At 40.6% G+C, this 21,025-nt stretch overlaps 2 pseudogenes; both read right to left on the reverse strand.

Moving 5' to 3' along the window:
- Positions 1-5,929: 5,929 nt before the first annotated feature.
- On the reverse strand, positions 5,930-14,159 carry LOC119361228 (annotated as a pseudogene).
- Positions 14,160-19,652: 5,493 nt separating this feature from the next.
- On the reverse strand, positions 19,653-20,032 carry LOC119368439 (annotated as a pseudogene).
- Between the last annotated feature and the right edge of the window lie 993 nt (positions 20,033-21,025).

Genomic DNA, 21,025 nt, shown 5'->3' on the forward strand with positions numbered 1-21,025 from the left:
TTCTTTTACCCTTGTGTATTTTGGGCGTAGCCGCATGTGGCTTTTTTAGTTATCTTCCTAGATATGTAAGACAATTATTATCCACCGTCATCGTCCTTATATTCATCATGCTTGCTATAAGTCGTAGTCGATGCTATATAGGTCCGTCGGATCTTACATCAAGATCCGTGCAAAAATTTCTTTTCGGATTTTCACTTTTCTCTCTTAAATCTCAGTCCAGTGAGACATAGCCACGCCGTGAAACAGGGGCTCGGGCACCATTAATGGAGACGTTGGGAGGGAGGTGCGTGGCGGATAGAGGTTAAAAAGGGCTCTCCTCCCAATGAGCATTTTGATCATTATGCCCAGTTTATATGTCTGTTTCGTGTCGATTTTGATCATTTCGTGATCTATGTACTAGTTGGATGAATTTGTATGGATATAGGGTTCGGAATATGAGATACGCGAGTGTGAAGGCCCGGATTTAGGGACTGCTCGGTCAGTGTTTGTGGGCGTACCCGGGCGCGTCCGTGGGCGAGACCTCCTATACGCCGCCCGTGTGCGTCCGAACGTCGCGGCTTCGCTGAAGCGGTGCGCACACGGGCCGGCCCAATTATCACACGGTGAGCAAAAGGTCGGAAAAAAGTAAAAGCGCTCATGCGGTATCGATCTTCAGACCTCACGGTTGATTTTAGCGAGGCTAGCCAGCCGGACTAGCGACCTCGAACGACACAATCACAGCACCACGCTAAAAGTAGAAAGGACAGCGGCAAATCCTCAAAAACATTCAACATCTTTACAATATACGTTGAACAAATTTTCAAATACGGTGAACCTTTTTGTAAAAATACACTGAACAAATTTAAAATATACAAATGAACATTTTATAGTATACATTGAACAATTTCTTAATATACGATGAACAAAATTTAAATACACAATGAACATTTTATAATATATGTTGAACAATTTAATAATATATAATGAACATTTCTGTAATACATGATGAACATTTTTATAATGCAAGGCGAACTATTTCAGAATATACGATGCACATTTTCTTAATACCATGCAGATTTTTGTAATACGCGGTGAACTTTTTATATAATACGCAATTAAGAGAAGAAGAACAGAAACACAAAATAAAAAAGAAAACATAAAAAGAAAGAAAAATGAAAGGAAAAAAGGAACTAAGAATAAAAAAACCGTAACAAAAGAGTGCAAACCCTGGAAGCCAAAAAAAAACGCGAAGAAACAAGAAAACAGCAGTGAAACCAAAATCCATACGTGGGCCGGCCCAAGTGGTGACTCTCTTCAGCGAAGGCTCGTCCTTTTGACGCCTGCGGGCGTCAAATAGGACCCCGCTCCGTGGGCATATAGGGTGTCGGATTTGCCAACTCCATGCTCTAAGTAACTTTTACATAGGATCATTTAGGATTATCGCCTTGAATTTGTTTTGAGAAATAGGTGTAAATCCACTTTTTTTTAGGCGACGCGGCAAACCACGGGCCCAAATCAATTCAGCTTGGGTCACTCCAATCCGAGCTCGATTGATTTCGACTCCCACTCGCCGTCATTGACCGGAGCCATTAAGCTTCGGCCTTTATATTGCCCAGACTCCTCGATCAGATTCTCCCCAATTTTGGCGGCGAGGTCGGTTAGTCGAGGCGAACCGCGGGAGATCGACGGCCGGCGAGGAAGTTTCGGCCAAGCGGCGCATCACCAGACGCATGGCGGCCAAGGCAGCTGTGACTGCCGGCGATGGGTGTGTGCTGAAGCGGTGCCAGCAGCAAGGTCAAGATCTGAAGGAGAAGAACGGAACCAAAAGGAAAGCAGAGGAGGCGCCGGAAGGCGAGGAATCTCCACTGAAGATCTGCTCCACCAAAAGGAAAACAGCCGTGATCGACTGCTCTGAGGTTGAGCAGGGAGCAACACCTACGGCGGCGGTGGCCAGGCGTGAGGAGGCTCCGGCGAGAAAGATGACGAGGCTGCCGCAGGAGGAGGTGGATTCCATCCTGACCGAGGAGATGGACGACGAGCGTCTCCCTCCTGAGTACAAGGCTCTGAAGCGCCACAACCCTTCATGCAAGGAGGCACTCAAAGCCTTCGATTTTTCAGACTTGCTTGACTTCTGACTTCAGCCTGTGATGATTGTAGATGGATTGCACTTTCTCCAGTATTATCATCCAGCGACTGTATTATGCAATCAATGTAATAAGAAGTCACTTTGTCGAGTATTCAGTTCTCTTCTTACATTGCCAAAAGGGTGTGTTTGTTTCAAATTCAGATGTGTATCATGCGTACTATGCGGCCAAATTAGCTTCTCTGGCTAATGTTGTAAAGACCTGGATGTATCAGGTTCCTGAACCTTTGTATGACTCTGTTCAGCTTTGACACTCATGCTGACAATGAGTAATATTGAGTACTGATTCTTAAATAAAATAAACACTAACATTGCAATGGGTATTTGTTCTTTTAGAGATCAAGGGCAATTCTGAATATAGTTCACCTAGTGAAGAGACCTATCAGGTTCAATCATCTCTTACAAAAAATTTGTTCAGTTCAAAATCAGCAAACAAGGCAATGGCAAAATTACTAAATCATAGGAGTTGTTAGTAGTTTTGCCTTTATACTGCATATTAATCCGTTATTTTGGGTAATTAACTAAACTCCTGTAACTTTACTGAATCATCATAGAAGTTGTCTTTGCCAACCCGAGTATTGCTTTACAACAATTCGATGGCCTGTATATTTGTGTAGCGTTCTGCAGATTCATACGGCTCTGAATGCTCTTCCGTAACTGATTACTCAAAATGATTGTACATTGAAACTGAAGCCTTTGGAAACTGAAACAGAAACCTTACGTGAGAGCAGGCAGAGGCGCGGAGTCAACGGTTATGCTCTTGGACAATATTCTGCAGGTTAAACAACATTCATTAAGCACCCTTGTTTGGTGGTATTTTCTCTGTAGCATCCCACTGTATCTTCAGTAAGCCTGTCCAATTTCAGGAGCTTGTGGGGGACCAGATTCTGCATTAATATTGGATTTACATGCAGCAGGGATGAGGGATTTGTCAGATACTCCCTCCGTTCCAAAATAGATGACCCAACTTTGTACTAACTTTCAGAGTAGTTATTACTTTATCATGCTTACTTGGAGCACTAAAATTCGTTCAGTGTAAACAAAATTGTTTTGAAAACCACAACTCTTTCTTTTGTACGTAAGATACAAGGGTGTGCCATACATTGTACTCTCTTACCTCCATCTCTCTCAGGATTTACATCTTTACCCATGATACTAGAATGCTCTCTGCTCTGTCTACCTTCATCATTTCTCTAGCATGATGTTAGGTTTTGCTGCTAACATTTGACATCGCCGCTAATCAATTTGGATTCCATATCTTTTTCGAGGTACTCCACTTCTCATGCGGAGACAGTGGCCTATTGTTAACTTGTGTCTTCAAACAATTATTGTTTAGCAAGGACATGTTAACTAGTGTTTTTTTTGGATAAAAAGAGTTTTCAAGAAATTGTGGAGAGCTTTCTAGCTTGCAGTGCCTGGCCTGTTCATACTAACAGTATGATATATGTGATGATTGTAGATCGATCACAGTTTCTTCAGTCTCATCCATTGACTATATTTATTACTGCAGCAAACAAAACCTTGTTGTATCCATCAGTTTGCCATGAGCATTCAGCTCTGTTCTTACACATTGGAAAAACGTGTGTTGTATTGCAGAAACTGGAGTTCTCTTGTGGTGCTTGTGCTCTCAATCACCTCATTTATGTGTCTGGTTTGTGAGAGGTGAGAGGGGATGCAAAGTTGCAGGCTTTCCACATCCTATTTTTCAAACTCGCCTTCGATGAGTTCCAAGAAAAAAAACTATATACTTTTGTTATGTATACGAAACCTTGCCACCAATGTTCAGCTTCGCTACCTCAATGTGGTTAGGGGCGTACAAATCAAAGTCGCAATGTAATGTTGTTCGGCTCATACGAGCAAAGGGGAATGACAAAGGTACTTGGTTTTTAATTTGCCGTTTCAAGAAAATGTTTGTGCAAAAACACAAAGAACAAAATGATTAGAGAGAACTGTATGAGGGCAGCTAGGGCAACTCTAGCAGATTTTGGAGCATATAGGCTTAGGTTCTATCGACACAACGCAGATTAAGCAATGAGACTCACAATTAAAATATTGTTATTTACATTGCACAATATTCCTGCCATCCTCGAGAATGTTCGATCACCATAAGTAATACAACCGACTTGTCCTTATCACAATTAAAATTGCGCCACTTGCTGCACTCTTTCACCTTTTACTGTTATTTACATTACCTTACAACTCCACCCTCACAAACAACTACAATGTTACACATTTTAGTACTTACAGCGAATCATTGCTATTTTTGCACTTACCAATTCCTTCTGCTCCTTGTGCGATCAATAATTTACCTATAAAAAATATCTACAATTGACATCCTAGACTTGTGGGATGTCAGACTCTTTTCTTGGGTCGTTGACGGGGATTGTAACACTTTTGGTAAGTTCAAAGTGGTAAGAAAACCAATTTACTCTATGTGCTATTTTATTGTTTTCTACTAGTTTTATCACTATGGCTTCATATATTATTGATACTCTACTTGAAACTTTCCTATCAATTGGTAATAAGGTTTGTGAGGAACCTATTAAAGGAAAAACAAGATGTTTATAGAGTACCTATTGGTTATATCAAACATGTCAAAGCTAACAGCTATGCAGGAAATGAGAAAGATCACCCTGATGATCGTATTCATTCGCTTGATGAAATATGTTCCCTCTTTAAAACTAATGGGTTATCTCGTAATGACTTGAAGAAGATATTATTCACTTGCTTAATAGAGGGTGAAACTCTCAGATGAAATCATTATCTTGAAAACATTTATGCCATGAACTGGGAATGGCTAAGTGGTGAAATTCGTAAGAGATTTTATTCGCTCCATAAAATTTGTATATATATATATATATATATATATATATATATATATATATATATATATATATATATATATATATATATATATATATATAATTCCGGACTTATGCGGGAGAGGGCATGGCCCAACCTTTTATGAGGGAAAAAAGTTACTAGTAATAGTTTTATCAAAGAGCTAGTAACTTTTATGCAAAGCTTCCCACTCATGTTAGTCAAATACTCATGAAAACACTTCTATTCAAATATTAGTCATGTTGCATCAATTATTACCTTTCTATTCAAATATTAGTCATGATTCAAAATACATCCAAAAAGGCATCCGGAAATATACTAATTAGATACAAAAAATGGATAGTATTACCTGGGATGTTGGAATATCCAAAGAAATAAAAACATATTGAAAAATGAAGCCCCAACAATCACTGCTTGGAAATTCCTACATTAGGACCTTACTTTGCTAGGTCATCGGCTCAAGAGCAAATATACTGAGAGCTTGCATAGGTGGATCGATTACCATCTTTGATGATGGTGTCTAGAATTGATTTTCACTTTTTTTTATCATGATGATCCCTAGAACTGCCATTGGGTGATTTTGTTCTACTTTGTATCTTTCATCCTCTTCCTTATTATGTATATATGATTTTTTTTAATTTATAAAGGAAGGTGATGGAACAGTTGTTCTACGATTCATGGCTTAAAATAACAGACTAACAGGTCACCTTGTTCATGCTCTAGCAAATTCAAGGGCCATATTATCTGGCAGCGAGTTGTACCTAGTTAAATTCAAGTATTCGAAATGATATACTTATAGTAGAAGTAGTAACAAGCAAATTATGTCTTGAAGACCTTATACCATGTAATCGACAACATGACTTTATTTCTCTTGTACATAACACAATACTCAACTATACAACACACATATGTAACAATATTCTGCCAATTCAAATGTATGACCAACAAATATTTCCTGACATCATGCTAAATCTCCAAGGCTTTTGAACATTTCAGCTCATATCCAAAAGGAAATAATGGATCATAGTCAGCACCTGCAATATTTATAGGTAGTTGATCATCATATCTAAACCAAGTTACATGCAACGTGCCCACAAAATCATGGTCTCCAAAGAGGCAATCAGCAACTCCCATGCCCTCACTTCCAGGCAGCCAAGCAGCAACTAGAGCATCTACCTTCTAAACAACTTGCGGCTCAATAACCAAGGGCCTTCCAGAAATAACAATCACTAGGGTAGGGACTTTACTAGCAACACGAGTAATAAGATCAGAACCATTTAATGGATTACTAAGGTCGGTTCTATCACCCCCCAAGCTTTCTGCATAGGGAACCTCACCACTACAACAACTACATAAGAAATTTTGCCCGTTTCAATGGTAGCATCTATTGGGCATCCTTCATACATAACTTTGGTTTCCACTTCCATATATAGATTCTTGTATGGCCTCTAATATGCTTGTACCTATTGGTTTTGATAGCTTGATTAACTCCTACATCATAGTGCGGAGTAAACTAGAATGTATTTTTAATAAATAAAATGAAACAATTCCGAAACAACCCCTGCACAGTATGTTCCAACGCAAACAACTTATGTTTCAATTTCTAAACAAAAATTTCACATCTGTGTATGCAACATGGTACTTGAAAATGGGTCATAATTTATCCTTAACTACTAATCATCCAACCTAGAATTTCCGAAGAGAACGATTTTTATAATAGGAAACAAATGATTGTAAGTGTCACTCAAACATAAGGTCGTGTGTAATATATTCTCCTGGATTTAAAATTATTTGCTTACCAGGAGTAATATTTCCACTATCACCATGCCAAGCTATTGTCCACTGATGACCCACAAGCATAGGGGATCAATCGTAGTCCTTTCGATAAGTAAGAGTGTCGTTGAACCCAATGAGGAGCAGAAGGAAATGACACGCAGTTTTCAGCAAGGTAATGTCTACAAGCGCTAAAATTGTTGGTAATAAGTAGTTTGGTAGAAGGATAATTTGTAACAAGCAAGTAACGGTAATGGTAAATGAAGTGCAGCAAGATAGCCCAATCCTTTTAAGGCAAAGGATAGGGCAAGACGGTCTCTAATAATAAGCAAAGCGTTCTCGAGGGTGCCTGGGAATTTCACCATATCACTTTCATCATGTTGGCTTGATTCATGTTCGCTACTTTGATAATTTGGTATGTGGGTGGATCGGTGCCTAGGTGTAGTTCTTACTTGAACAAACCTCCTACTTATAATTAACCCCCTCGCAAGCATCTGCAACTACGAGAAAAATATTAAGATAAAATCTAACCATAGCATTAAACTTTTGGGTCCAAATCGGCCCCTTACGAAGTAGCGCATAAACTAGGGTTTAAGATTTTGTCACTCTAGCAACTCATCATCTAATAACTACTCTGATACATCTCCATCGTATCTACTTTTCCTAACGCTTTTCCCCTTGTTTTGTACTCTAATTTGCATGATTTTAATGAAACTAACCTGGACAGACGCTGTTTTCAGCAGAACTACCATGGTGTTGTTTTTGTGCAGAAATAAAAGTTCTCGGAATGGAATGAAACTTTGCGAGGATTTTTTATACAATAAAAGATAATTTCTGGAGCCAAGAACCACCGGAGGGGGGGGCACCTGGGTGGGCACAACTCACCAGGGCACGCCACCCCCTCCACAAGCGCCCAGGTGGGTTGTCCCCACCTGGTGGCCCCGCAGACCCTGAAACCAACGCTATAAAATTCTATTTTTCCAAAAAAAGGGGAGAATGAATTATCGCGTTTCACAAGATGGAGGCGCCACCGTCTCCCGTTATTCATCGGGAGGCCTGATCCGGAGTCCGTTTGGGACTCCGGAGAGGGGGATCTTCGATCTTCGTCATCACCAACCCTTCTCCATCGCCAATTCCATGATGCTCCCCATCGGGAGTGAGTAATTCCTTCGTAGGCTCGCTGGTCGGTGAGGAGTTGGATGAGATTCATCATGTAATCGAGTTAGTTTTGTTAGGGCTTGATCCCTAATATCCATTATGTTCTAAGATTGATGTTTCTATGACTTTGCCATGCTTAATGCTTGTCACTTTGGGCCCAGGTGTCATGATTTCAGATCGGAACTGTTTATGTTATCACCATGATATATATGTTCTAGATCCGATCTTGCAAGTTATAATCACCTACTACATGTTATGATCTAGCAACCCCGGAATGACAATAGTCGGGACCACTTCCGGTGATGGCCGTAGTTTGAGGAGTTCATGTATTCACTGTATGCTAATGCTTTGTTCCGGTTCTCTATTAAAAGGAGGCATTAATATCCCTTAATTTCCAATAGGAACCCGCTTCCACGGGAGGGTAGGACAAAAGATGGCATGCAAGTTCTTTCCATAAGCACGCATGACTATTTACGGAATACATGCCTACATTACATTTATGAACTGGAACTAGTACCGTATCGCCCTAGATTATGATTGTCTCATGATGAATATCATCCAATGAATCGCCGATCCAATGCCTACGATTTTCCTACATATTGTTGCTGCTAAGTTACTACTGCTATTGTTACTATTGCACTTGCTACAAAACTACTGCTATCACTGTTACTGTTACTATTGCTATTGCTACTACTATCAAAACTATCATACTAATTTGCTACTGATCACTGTGCTGCAGATAATTAATCTCCAAGTGTGGTTGAATTGACAACTCAACTGCTAATACTTGCAAATATTCTTTTGCTCCCCTTGTGTCGAATCTATAAATTTGGGTTGAATACTCTACCCTCGAAAACTATTGCGATCCCATATACTTGTGAGTTATCATACTCCACAATGCATTACCTTAGGCCCTAATAAGGTGAAGTGTCATGTAGTCGACATTCACATGACACCACTAAGGGAATCACAACATGCATATCATCAAAATATCAAAATATCAAACACATATCAAGTTCACATGATTACTTGCAACATGACATCTCCCGTGAATTTAAGAACAAAAGTAACTACTCCCAAATGATAATCATGTTCAAGATTAGAGGGATATTAAATAGCATAATGGATCTGAACATATAATCTTCCATCAAATAAACCATATAGTAATCAACTACAAGATGTAATCAACACTACTAGCCACCCACAAGCACCAATTTAAGGTTCTGGTACAAAGATTGAACACAAGAGATGAACTAGGGTTTGAGAGGAGATGGTGTTGTTGAAGATGTTGATGGAGATGGCCCTCCCAAATATGGGAGAGTTGTTGGTGATGACGATAGCGATGATTTCCTCCTCCGGGAGGGAAGTTCCCCTGGCGGAATCGCCCCGCCGGAGGGCAAAAGTGCTCCTACCCAAGTTTCGCCTTGAGATGGCGGCGCTTCATCCCGAAAGTCCTCCTTTGATTTTTTTTCTAGGTCAAAACGACTTTTATACCAGAAGATGGGCACCAAAGGTGGGCCGAGGAGGGCACAACCCACCAGGACGCGCCTTGATAAGTCTCCAACGTATCTATAATTTATGAAGTATTCATGCTGTTATATTATCATTCTTGGATGTTTTACAATCATTTTATAGGAACTTGTATCATTTTTTGGGACTAACCTATTGATATAGTGCCCAGTGCCAGTTGCTTTTTTTTGCTTGTTTTTTCCATCGCAGAAAATCAATACCAAACGGAGTCCAAACGCAGCAAAACTTTTTGGAGATTTTTTTGGACCAGAAGACATCCAATGGGCCAAAGAAGTGCCAGAGGGGAGCCCAGAGGGGGGCACAACCCACCATGGCGCGCCCTAGGTGGGTTGTGCCCACCTCGGTGGCCTCCCGCATCGTCTCTTCGCCCTATAAATCGTCAAATATTCCAAAAACCCTCGGGGTAACCCTAGATCGGAAGTTCCGCCACCACAAGCCTATGTGTCCATGAAAACCAATCTAGGCCCCGTTTCGGCACCCTGCCGGAGGGGAAAATCATCACCGGTGGCCATCTTCATCATCCCGGCGGCCACCATGATGAGGAGGGAGTAGTCCACCCTCGGGGCTAAGGGTTTTTACCAGTATCTATGTGTTTAATCTCTCTCTCTCTCTCTCTCTCGTGTTTTTGAGATGGCACGATCTTGATGTATCGCGGGCTTTGTTAATATAGTTGGATCATATGGTGTTTCCCCCTCTCTATCTTGTTATGAATTGAGTTTTCCCTTTGAGATTTCGTTTTATCGGATTGAATACTTTTATGAATTTGAGAACACTTGATGTATGTCTTGCATATGAATATCCGTGGTAACAATGGGGTATTATATCGATTCACTTGAGATATGTTTTGGCGCTCAAATTGCGGATTCCCTAGGTGACATTGGGGTAATCTATGCATATGGGTTGATGCACGTTCTTGTCTTTTGTTTCTCTGGTAGAAATCTTGGGCACTCTTTGAGGTTCTTTGTGTTTGATTAAGTATTATGGATCTGAATTTGCTTTGGTGTTATTTTAGTATGAACTCTTGATAGATCGATCGAAAAGAATAACTTAGTGTTATTTCAGTACGAACTCTTGATAGATCGATCGGAAAGAATAACTTGGTGTTATTTTAGTACGAACTCTTGGATATATCGATCGGAAAGAATATCTACAAACAATTTCTTCTTATATTCTCCGCTAGATACGAACTTTGGAGTGATTCTTCATCGCATGTTGAGGGATGGTTATATGATCCAATTAGATTAACATTGTTGAGAGATTGCACTAGCGAAAGTACGGACCCTAGGCGTCATTTTCAAGCATTGCAATACCGTTTGTGCTTCATTTTATCAATTGCTACCTTGTTGTTATTTATTGTTCTTACTACAAAAACCAATATCTACTATCCATATTACACTTGTATCGCCATCTCTTCACCGAACTAGTGCACCTATATAAATTACCATTGTATTTGGTGTGTTGAGGATACAAGAGACTTTTTATTATTTGGTCGCAGGGTTGTTTGAGAGAGACCATCTTCATCCTACACCTCCCATGGATTGATAAACCTTAAGTCACCCACTTGAGGGAAAATTGCTACTGTGCTACAAAACTATGTGCTTGGAGGCCCAACACGAGTCTACAAGAATAAAGTTGCGTACTAGACATCACGCATGCGCTTCATGGCGCGCCCAGGTGGGTTGTGCCCACCTGATGGGCCCCCTCTGATAGTTATTTGCTCCAATATTCTTTTATATATTTCAAAACAATTCTCCGTAAATTTTCAGCTCATTTGGAGATGTGCGGAATAGGTGACTCTGACGTAGCTTTTCCAATTCCAGAATTCCATCTGTCGGAATTCTCCCTCTTTGTGTAAACCTTGCATATTATGAGAGAAAATGCATTAGAATTACTCCATAAAACATTATTATGCATAAAAACATTATAAATAACAGTAGGAAAACATGATGTAAAATGGACGTATCAACTCTCTGAAGTTTATACCTCGCTTTTACTCAAGAAAAAACCGAAATCGAAAAACATGTCCACATACTTAGAGAGAGAGAGGTGTCAATAAAAACAAAATACGTTTGATTAGCTTAACTTTTGTTGCTAATCTAAATGGCCGATACACAATTATCGGTCTAAGAAATAAAATGGCCAATATATACTTATCATCAAAAGCACGTACAAAATGGTCAATGGAGTGTTGACATCGTGCTTAAAACAAACTCCGTGCAAGTTATTTTTTGGCACACAAGTTTTGCCGAAAAATAAGGGGGTATGTGTTGACACCAGATTTTGGTACGATCAACAACTTAATTAAAGTGGCTTCAAATGAAGAAGTGATGTACATGAAAAAGTTTTGTATTGTCAAGGTGAACATCTTTGAAGTTTGGTCATCACCATCCGATCCCATCTCGAGGGCCGAAACTATGCTCAAAGCACTGAGGTTTTATATCCAGAGCACGGTTCGGCCGATTACGCCTCAAGGGAAGCCTCAAATGAAAAAACTTTCTACATGAATTGTCTTCGTCTCGTCGAAACATTTGATTTTGATATAAAAATCGTCTTAATCCAAGTTCGTATGCAAAAGTTATAGCCATCAGAGTGCAGCTCTACCACGACTCCACGAGGCAAAATATGGCGCGAGGGAGCACACAAACGCCTCATTAATGTCTGATGGGTCGCGCGAGCTGTTCGGCCCTCAAGATGGCTCTGAATCGAAAAACGTTCAACACAAAAGTTGTTTGTCTCGTCGAAATGGTCAAATTTTCTTTTGGGCTCATCTTCATCCGAGGTTGTTTGTGGCCTGTAGGATCTAAAAACCGAGCTGTTGTTCCAGACTTACCTAAATCCGAATTCGGTTAATTTTGGAAAGGTTTGGAATCCTTTTTTTTTACAGGATGTCCAGCCGTCTCATAAATTGATGAGAGGTGATGCGATTGAACAACGCACAATCGATCAATTCACCTACCTCTTTTTACCTTTACCTTTATCTTTTCCCTTTGTTCGTCTTCTTCCTCGTTCTTTGTTCATTCTTCTTGTTGCAGGGTGGCGAACCTCGAGGCCCTAGGGGCGGTCTGGCCGATCTAGTGCAGCCCATAGCCACTGCGTGCCCTGACGGGGTCCCTCCTGAGCGTGTGGGTTTTGGATCTACAAAAGCGCCTGCCGGATTGCTTGCGTACCGCACTTCCGGCCGGGTCTCCTTCAACATGAGCTGCGGTGCACCATCTTCGGTGTTGGAGGTACACGGTGACGTGTTCGTGTGTCAACACGAAGGTTTGAGCTTGACTCACGGCGACGTAGGGGGCAAAGGTCCAGTGCATGCCGGTGGCATGAACCTCGAGCGTTGTTGCCTCGCCGATCTTTCGCACGAGAGCTCCTATACGTCGCCCGTGAGCATCCGAGCGACGCGGCTTCGCTGAAGCGAAGCGCAAACGGGCCGGCCCAATAAGCACGCGTCGAGCAAAAATTCGAAATTGAGGCGCACAAGTTGGGATCGAACTGCCGACCTCATTGTGGATCCAAGGGAGCCAACCAGCCGAGCTAGCTACCTACAACGATAAAATTGCAGTGCTTGTCTTAAAGTATAAAAGGCAGCGGCAAATCATGTTATTTTTTAAAATAAAATATTTTTATAATATGCGTTGAACAAACTTTAAAATATAGAGAATTTTTTTAAAACAAACACTCGAAAATTTTAAAATACACAACTGAACATTTTGTAGTATACGTTGAACAAATTTTTTATATATGATGAACAAATTTTAAATACGCAATGAACTTTTTTAATATATGTTGAACAATTTCATAATATACTATGAACATTTTTGTAACACACGATGAACAATTTTAGAATGCAAGATGCACTATTTCATAATATACGATGAACATTTTCCTAATATCATGAAGATTTTTGTAACATGCAGTGAACTTTTTATATAATGCACAATAAAGAGAAAGAAATAGAAAGAGAAAATAAAAAGGAAACATAAAAGAAAAAAGGAACCAAAAAAGAAAAAGAAAAAACAGGAAGAAAACAACTGAAAACCGGGCAAAACAGCGAAAACACTGGAAGAAAAATCGTAGAAGAAAAACGAAAAACCCCCCGCAAGAAATAGAGAAGGAAGCGGCAGCAATGCATCGAACAGTAAACGCTAATCCCGTACATGGGCTGGCCCAACCGATGGCTCCCTGAGCGAAAGCAGAACATTCTGACGCTAACCAGCGTCAAATAGGGTTTGCCCTTTCGCACAAGCTCCGGGTCCCTGCAGGAAATGAATGGAGCATGTATGTAGGGCGTGGTCAACGTAGTAAACGTACAAAAAGCTACTATATTGCTCAACGTGGTCGATCGGTATGTAATGTGCCTGGAGGCTCCGAGGCCGACGTTGTGGGGGAAGATGGTGGCGCCGATGACATTGTTGTTGTCGTGGACGGCATCGATGCCGTAGATGATGGGGACGCCGAGGCGGGACGAGAGGGCGAGGCGCTGCATGTCGTCGACCATACTAGCCCAGTCGGACGGGGATGCGCGTTCCCAGGGCGGACTGCCGCCGCCGTTGAGGAGGCTGCTGACGCCGAGCTCCGTGAGGGCGCGGGACGACGCCATAGAGAGCTCGATCTGGGCCATCTGGCATGCCTTCTCCTGCAGCGTCATGCAGACCAGCAGGTCGTGCACGCGCGCCTCCACCGGCGCCGACGCGTCCTTGTACAGCGGACGCTCTTTGCCTAGGCCTTGCACTGCCGCCATGCCGGCCTGTGACGGTGAGCACAAGTCAGAGTATTGCTTTTGTTCCGGCCACCTAGGAATTTCTACAAAAATGTTCACAATATTCAAAAAATGTTCGAGAAGAGCAAGTGGTCGTGCCGGAGTGGCTATTGGGCATGACTAGAAACCATGTGGGCTTTGCCCGCGCAGGTACGGATCTTGCCGACCACGCCCTTTTTTTCTTCTAAAAAAATGTTCGAGAATTTAGAAAAATGTTCCAAAATTATAAAAAATGTTTGCGAAATTCAAATATTTTTGTTGTTTCAAGAAGTATTAAGTAACTCAAAATATGTTTGTCTAGAAGAAAAAAAGTTCATGAATTTCAAAATTTGTTCTCAAATTTCAAAAAATGGTTACGTGTTCCAAAAAATATACGCAATTTAAATAAATATTCGTGAATTTGAAAAATGTTCATGATTTTTAAAAATATCGTTAATTAAAAAATGTTCATGTTTTCAAAAAACAATCATGATTTAAAAAAATATTGATGATTTTAAAAATGCTCATGAATTTGCAAAGAAGTTCACTTGTTCCAAAAATGTTAGATATTTTTTATAAAATGTTCTGCAATTAAACCAAAATTCACGAATTTGTAAAAAAAATCTTCACAGATTTGAAAATATTCCTGATTTTGAAAAATGTTCAGGAGTGCAAATAATGTTTTCAATCTGAGAAAATATGTTCGCAAATTTGAAAGACGTACAAAAAAGAAAAAGAAAACGAAGAAATAAAGAAAGAATGAAAAAAAAAGAGAAAAACGAAAGCAGAGCAGTCACGAACAATGAGAAAAAGAAGGAAAAGGACAAAGAAATTAAAAAAACCGGAAGAAAAAACGAGAAAACCGTTTCTTGGAAGATTCTAGAACCTTCACCAAACCTCGGGCCAGCTGGCTTTTTGGCAACCTACGCGTCAAATAGGAGTGGCCTTGAATTTGTTTTGAGAAAAAGATGTAAATTCACTTTTGTTTGGGCAACGCGGCAAACCATGGGCCCGAAATCAATTCAGCTCGCCTCCAATCCGAGCTCGATTGATTTCGACTCCCACTCGTCGTCATCGACCGGAGCCGAAATAGAACGGAATTAAAAGCTTCGGCCTTTATAATGCCCAGACAACATCTGTTCCAGCGTCCCCCAAATTGGAAGCTAGGTTTCCTCGATCAAATTCTCCCCAATTTTGGCGGCGAGGTCGGTTAGTCGAGGCGAACCGCGGGAGATCGACGGCCGGCGAGGAAGTAGCGGCGCACCACCAGACGCATGGCGGCTAAGGCAGCTGTGACCGCCGGCGATGTGTGTGTGCTGAAGCGGTGCCAGCAGCATGGCGGTCAAGATCTGAAGGAGAAGAAGGGAACCAAAAGGAAAGCAGAGGAGGCACCAGAAGGCGACGAATCTCCACTGGAGGTCTGCTCCATCAGAAGGAAAACAGCCGGGATCGACTGCTCTGAGTTGGGGCAGGGAGCCACACCGGCGACGGCGGCGGCAGCCAGGCGCGAGGAGGCTCCGGAGAGAAAGATGACGAGGCTGCCGCAGGAGGAGGTGGATTCCATCCTAACCAAGGAGATGGATGACGACTCTCTCCCTCCCGAGTACAAGGCCCTGAAGCGCCACAACCCTGCCCTGATTCCTTCGCCGGAAGAGGAGATGGACGAGGACGTGGTGAGCTTCTACAACGTCGTGCGCTTTTTCTACGAGATTGGAGAGGATTTCAGGGAATTCCAGGCCTGGGTCCGCACCGAGTACGCCAAGAATGGCTACGTCGAGGTGGATGATGAGTACCTGCGCCATCAACAGGAGATGGAAGCAATGAACGAAGCAGCACGCAAGGAGGCACTCAAAGCCTTCGATTTTTCAGACTTGCTCGACTTCTGATTTGGTGCAGCATCAGCCTGTGATGATTGTAGATGGAGTTCATTTTCTCCAGTATTATCATCCAACGACTGTATTATGCAACCAATGTAATAAGAACTCACTTTGTCGAGTATTCGATTCTCTTCTTACAAATCAGAAGGCAAAAGGGTGAGATTGTTTCAAATTCAGGAGTTAAGTAGAAACTGAAGCGTATCATGTTAAAAGGGAGGCTAATGACACCGTATTATGCGGCCAAATTAGCTTCTCCGGCTAATGTTGTAAAGACCTGGATGTATCAGGTTCCTGAACCTTTGTATGACTGTGTTCAGCTTGACACTCATGCCGACAAGAGTAATACTGATTGCTAATTCTTAAATAAAATAAACACAAACATTGAAATAAATATTAGTTCTTTTAGAGTTCAAGAGCAATTGTGAATATAGTGAAAATAAACTGTTAAGAAGGAGATCAGCAAAGAAGGTAATGGCAAAATTACTGAATCATAGGAGTTGTCAGTAGTTTTGCCTTTATACTCCATATTAATCCGTTATTTTGGGTAATTAACTAAACTCCTGTAACTTTACTGAATCATCATAGAAGTTGTCTTTGCCAACCCGAGTATTGCTTTACAACAATTCGATGGCCTGTGTATTTGTGTAGCGTTCTGCAGATTCATACGGCTCTGAATGCTCTTCTGTAACTGATGACTCAAAATGATTGTACATTGAAACTGAAGCCTTTGGAAACTGAAACAGAAACCTTACGTGAGAGCAGGCAGAGGCGCGGAGTCAATGGTTATGCTCTTGGTCAATATTCTGCAGGTTAAACAACATTCATTAAGCACCCTTGTTTGGTGGTATTTTCTCTGTAGCATCCCACTGTATCTTCAGTAAGCCTGTCCAATTTCAGGAGCTTGGGGGGGGGGGGACCAGATTCTGCATTAATATTGGATTTACATGCAGCAGGGATGAGGGATTTGTCAGATAGTTATTACTTTATCATGCTTACTTGGAGCACTAAGATTCGTTCAGTGTAAGCAAAATTGTTTTGAAAACCAGCTCTTTCTTTTGTACGTAAAATACAAGGGTGTGCCATACATTGTACTCTCTTACCTCCATCTCTCTCAGGATTTACATCTTTACCCATGATACTAGAATGCTCTCTGCTCTGTCTACCTTCATCATTTCTCTAGCATGATGTTAGGTTTTGCTGCTAACATTTGACATCACCGCTAATCAATTTGGATTCCATTTCTTTTTCGAGGTACTCCACTTCTCATGCGGAGACAGTGGCCTATTGTTAACTTGTGTCTTCAAACAATTATTGTTTAGCAAGGACATGTTGACTAGTGTTTTTTTGTTTGGATAAAAAGAGTTTTCAAGAAATTGTGGAGAGCTTTCTAGCTTGCAGTGCCTGGCCTGTTCATACTAACAGTCATGATATATGTGATGATTGTAGATCGATCACAGTTTCTTCAGTCTCATCCATTGACTATTTATTACTGCAGCAAACAAAACCTTGTTGTATCCATCGCTTTGTTGTATCCATCAGTTTGCCATGAGCATTCAGCTCTGTTCTTACACGTTGGAAAAACGTGTGTTGTATTGCAGAAACTAGAGTTCTCTTGTGGTGCTTGTGCTCTCAATCACCTCATTTATGTGTCTGGTTTGTGAGAGGTAAGAGGGGATGCAAAGCTGCAGGCTTTCCACATCCTATTTTTCAAACTCTCCTTCGATGAGTTCCGAGAAAGAAACTATATACTTTTGTTATGTATACGAAACCTTGCCACCAATGTTCAGCTTCGGTATCTCAATGTGGTTAGGGGAGTACAAATCAAAGTCGCAATGTAATGTTGTTCGGCTCATACGAGCAAAGGGGAATGACAAAGGTACTTGGTTTTTAATTTTCCGTTCAAGAAAATGTTTGTGCAAAAACACAAAGAACCAAATGATTAGAGAGAACTGTATGAGGGAAGCTAGGGCAACTCTAGCAGATTTTGGAGCATATAGGCTTAGGTTCTATCGACACAACGCAGATTAAGCAATGAGAATCACAATTAAATATTGTTATTTACATTGCACAATATTCCTACCGTCCTCGAGAATGTTCGATCACCATAAGCAATACAACCGACTTGTCCTGATCATAATTAAAATTGCGCCACTTGCTGCACTCTTTCACCTTTTATTGTTATTTACATTACCTTGCAACTCCACCCTCACAAACAACTACAATGTTACACATTTTAGTACTTACAGCGAATCATTGCTATTTTTGCACTTACCAATTCCTTCTGCTCCTTGTGCGATCAATAATTTACCTATAAAAAATATCTACAATTGACATCCTAGACTTGTGGGATGTTAGACTCTTTTCTTGGGCCATTGACGGGGATTGTAACACTTTTGGTAAGTTCAAAGTGGTAAGGAAATCATTTTACTCTGTGTGCTATTTTATTGTTTTCTACTAGTTTTATCACTATGGCTTCATATATTATTGATACTCTACTTGAAACTTTCCTATCAAATGGTAATAAGGTTTGTGAGGAACCTATTAAAGGAAAAACAAGATGTTTATAGAGTACCTATTGGTTATATCAAACATGTCAAAGCTAACAGCTATGCAGGAAATGAGAAAGATCACCCTGATGATCGTATTCATTCGCTTGATGAAATATGTTCCCTCTTTAAAACTAATGGGTTATCTCGTAATGACTTGAAGAAGATATTATTCACTTGCTTAATAGAGGGTGAAACTCTCAAATGAAATCATTATCTTGAAAACATTTATGCCATGAATTGGGAATGGCTAAGTGGTGAAATTCGTAAGAGATTTCATTCGCTCCATAAAATTTGTATTAATAGAAATATATATATATATATATATATATAATATATATATATATATATATATAATTCCAGACTCATGCGGGAGAGGGCATGGCCCAACCTTTTATGAGGTAAAAAAGTTACTAGTAATAGTTTTATCAAAGAGCTAGTAACTTTTATGCAAAGCTTCCCACTCATGATAGACAAATACTCCCTCCGTCTCAAAATAGCTGTCTCAAGCTTAGTACAACTTTGTACTAGAGCTAGTACAAAGTTGAGACACTTATAATGGGACGGAGGGAGTACTTGATAGTTCTTTCTGAGGATGTTTTAATAATAAAACTATCGAGGAAGCTTGGGATCTTCTTAATCTTATTACTTCCAACAACTAAGGGTGAGAAATGGATAAAGGTAACATAGTAGGTAAAACTATTGAATACGAATGCATTAAGACTTTCACTGGAACTCGCGAATTTAGTGATATGAGTACTAATATGGTTTTGATTCTGAAGCACTTGCTAGTCTTTGTAAGTTTTTTGCATCCATATTAACATTCTTAAGTCTAGCTAGGAGAAATATCATGAACCTTCCTGAGTTTTACAACGAAGGTAACAAATCTTCCTTCTCCTAGGAAAAGAACACAATTATGTGTTTGCTTTTACTTCTCTCATCATAATCAAGTTGTAGATGTGTGATCCTTAAAGCACATGGCAATGCGAGATGATAATTTATTATTGGACAAACAATTGAGCTAACATAATTCCAAGAACACAATTATTGTTAACAAAGTTTCCTCCTCCCGCTTAGTTCACCTTCACGAAGGAGAGAAGTTGGCGTTTCTTGGTCAACTCCTGCTCATGCAACTCTGCCTTGTATTTTCCATCTTTCCCCTCAAAGTATGTCACATCAATGATGAGCTCGTAGTTCATGCCAGACATGAGTTGTTGTCTGCCACTCACCACCTTGTTGAACTTGACCAGGCAGTTCACACGCTTGCTGAATTCCAACACCGCCCAATCGCCAAGCTCCTGGATGTGTTTGTCATTTATGTTCTTGATTGGTTCCCATCCATTAGCTCCTGTCGTGTTCGGGTTCCCATCGATTCACCACAGCCCGTGGCTGGTACACCGATGGCATACATGATCACAACAACAACGATGAGTAGGAAACTGGTTGTCCTCATGGCGTATAAACTTTGCGATGATGAAAATTTTGGTTTGCTAGTGAGGTTTTGGAGCTTGAGATAACGAGTCAGTTTATGTGGGGCTCTAGTGAACTGGCAATGTGAGTGGTTCCACAACAATCGAGATGGGGGTGGTTAAATAGACATCACTACAGAAGGCAAACATTACTTGGATGCATATCCAAACATGAATTTAAAATGGCATTTATGACAACATTTTACTATGTTTATCCAAACATTACTTAGATGCATATCCGAACATGAATTTAAAACAACATTTTACTGCGAACATTAATTGGACACATACCAAAATATAGGCATTTTGAATGAGATTGACTGCAAGATTTTATTGGGTGTGACGGTTAGACAAATATTCAACAATTAGTCTAATGTTGTATCTATTACTACTTTTGTTTCAGTATTAATTGGTATACACCCAAAAAGGCGTCTAGAAGGAGACTAATCAGATCAAAAATTTAATTGGAATGGATAGTATTATCCTGGAATGTTGGAATATTTGGGTCAAAGAAATGGAAAAATCTTAAAAAGTGAAGTAGGCTAATATGCTCTACCGCTAGAGAAGGTGGTAGTAGCCACTTGTCATGTAAGAGTTGTCAGTGAACCTGGACTAGGTGCTACACTAGTGCAGAACCGGGCTATAGCCCCGGTTCGTAAGGGGCTTTAGTGCCGGTTCTATAACCGGCACTAAAGGGTGGGGACTAAAGCCCCCCCACCTTTAGTACCAGTTCGGCTCGAACCGCAGCTAAAGGGCCACACGTGGCACGAGCCAGGCCCGGGTGTGGGGAGAGCTTTAGTACCGGTTGGTGTTACCAACCGGTACTAAAAAGTTTGAGGGGTTTTGGTTTTATTTTTTATTTTTTCTTTAATTTTGTGTTTTCCATTTAATTCTTTTTCATTTGTTCGTATTTTATGATACTACATATTGTACACGTTATGCATATATATAAATAGAATTTCTCGTAGAACAATTAT

The sequence above is a fragment of the Triticum dicoccoides genome, chromosome 2B (genome assembly GCF_002162155.2).
Source record: "Triticum dicoccoides isolate Atlit2015 ecotype Zavitan chromosome 2B, WEW_v2.0, whole genome shotgun sequence".
Taxonomy (NCBI): Eukaryota; Viridiplantae; Streptophyta; class Magnoliopsida; order Poales; family Poaceae; genus Triticum; species Triticum dicoccoides.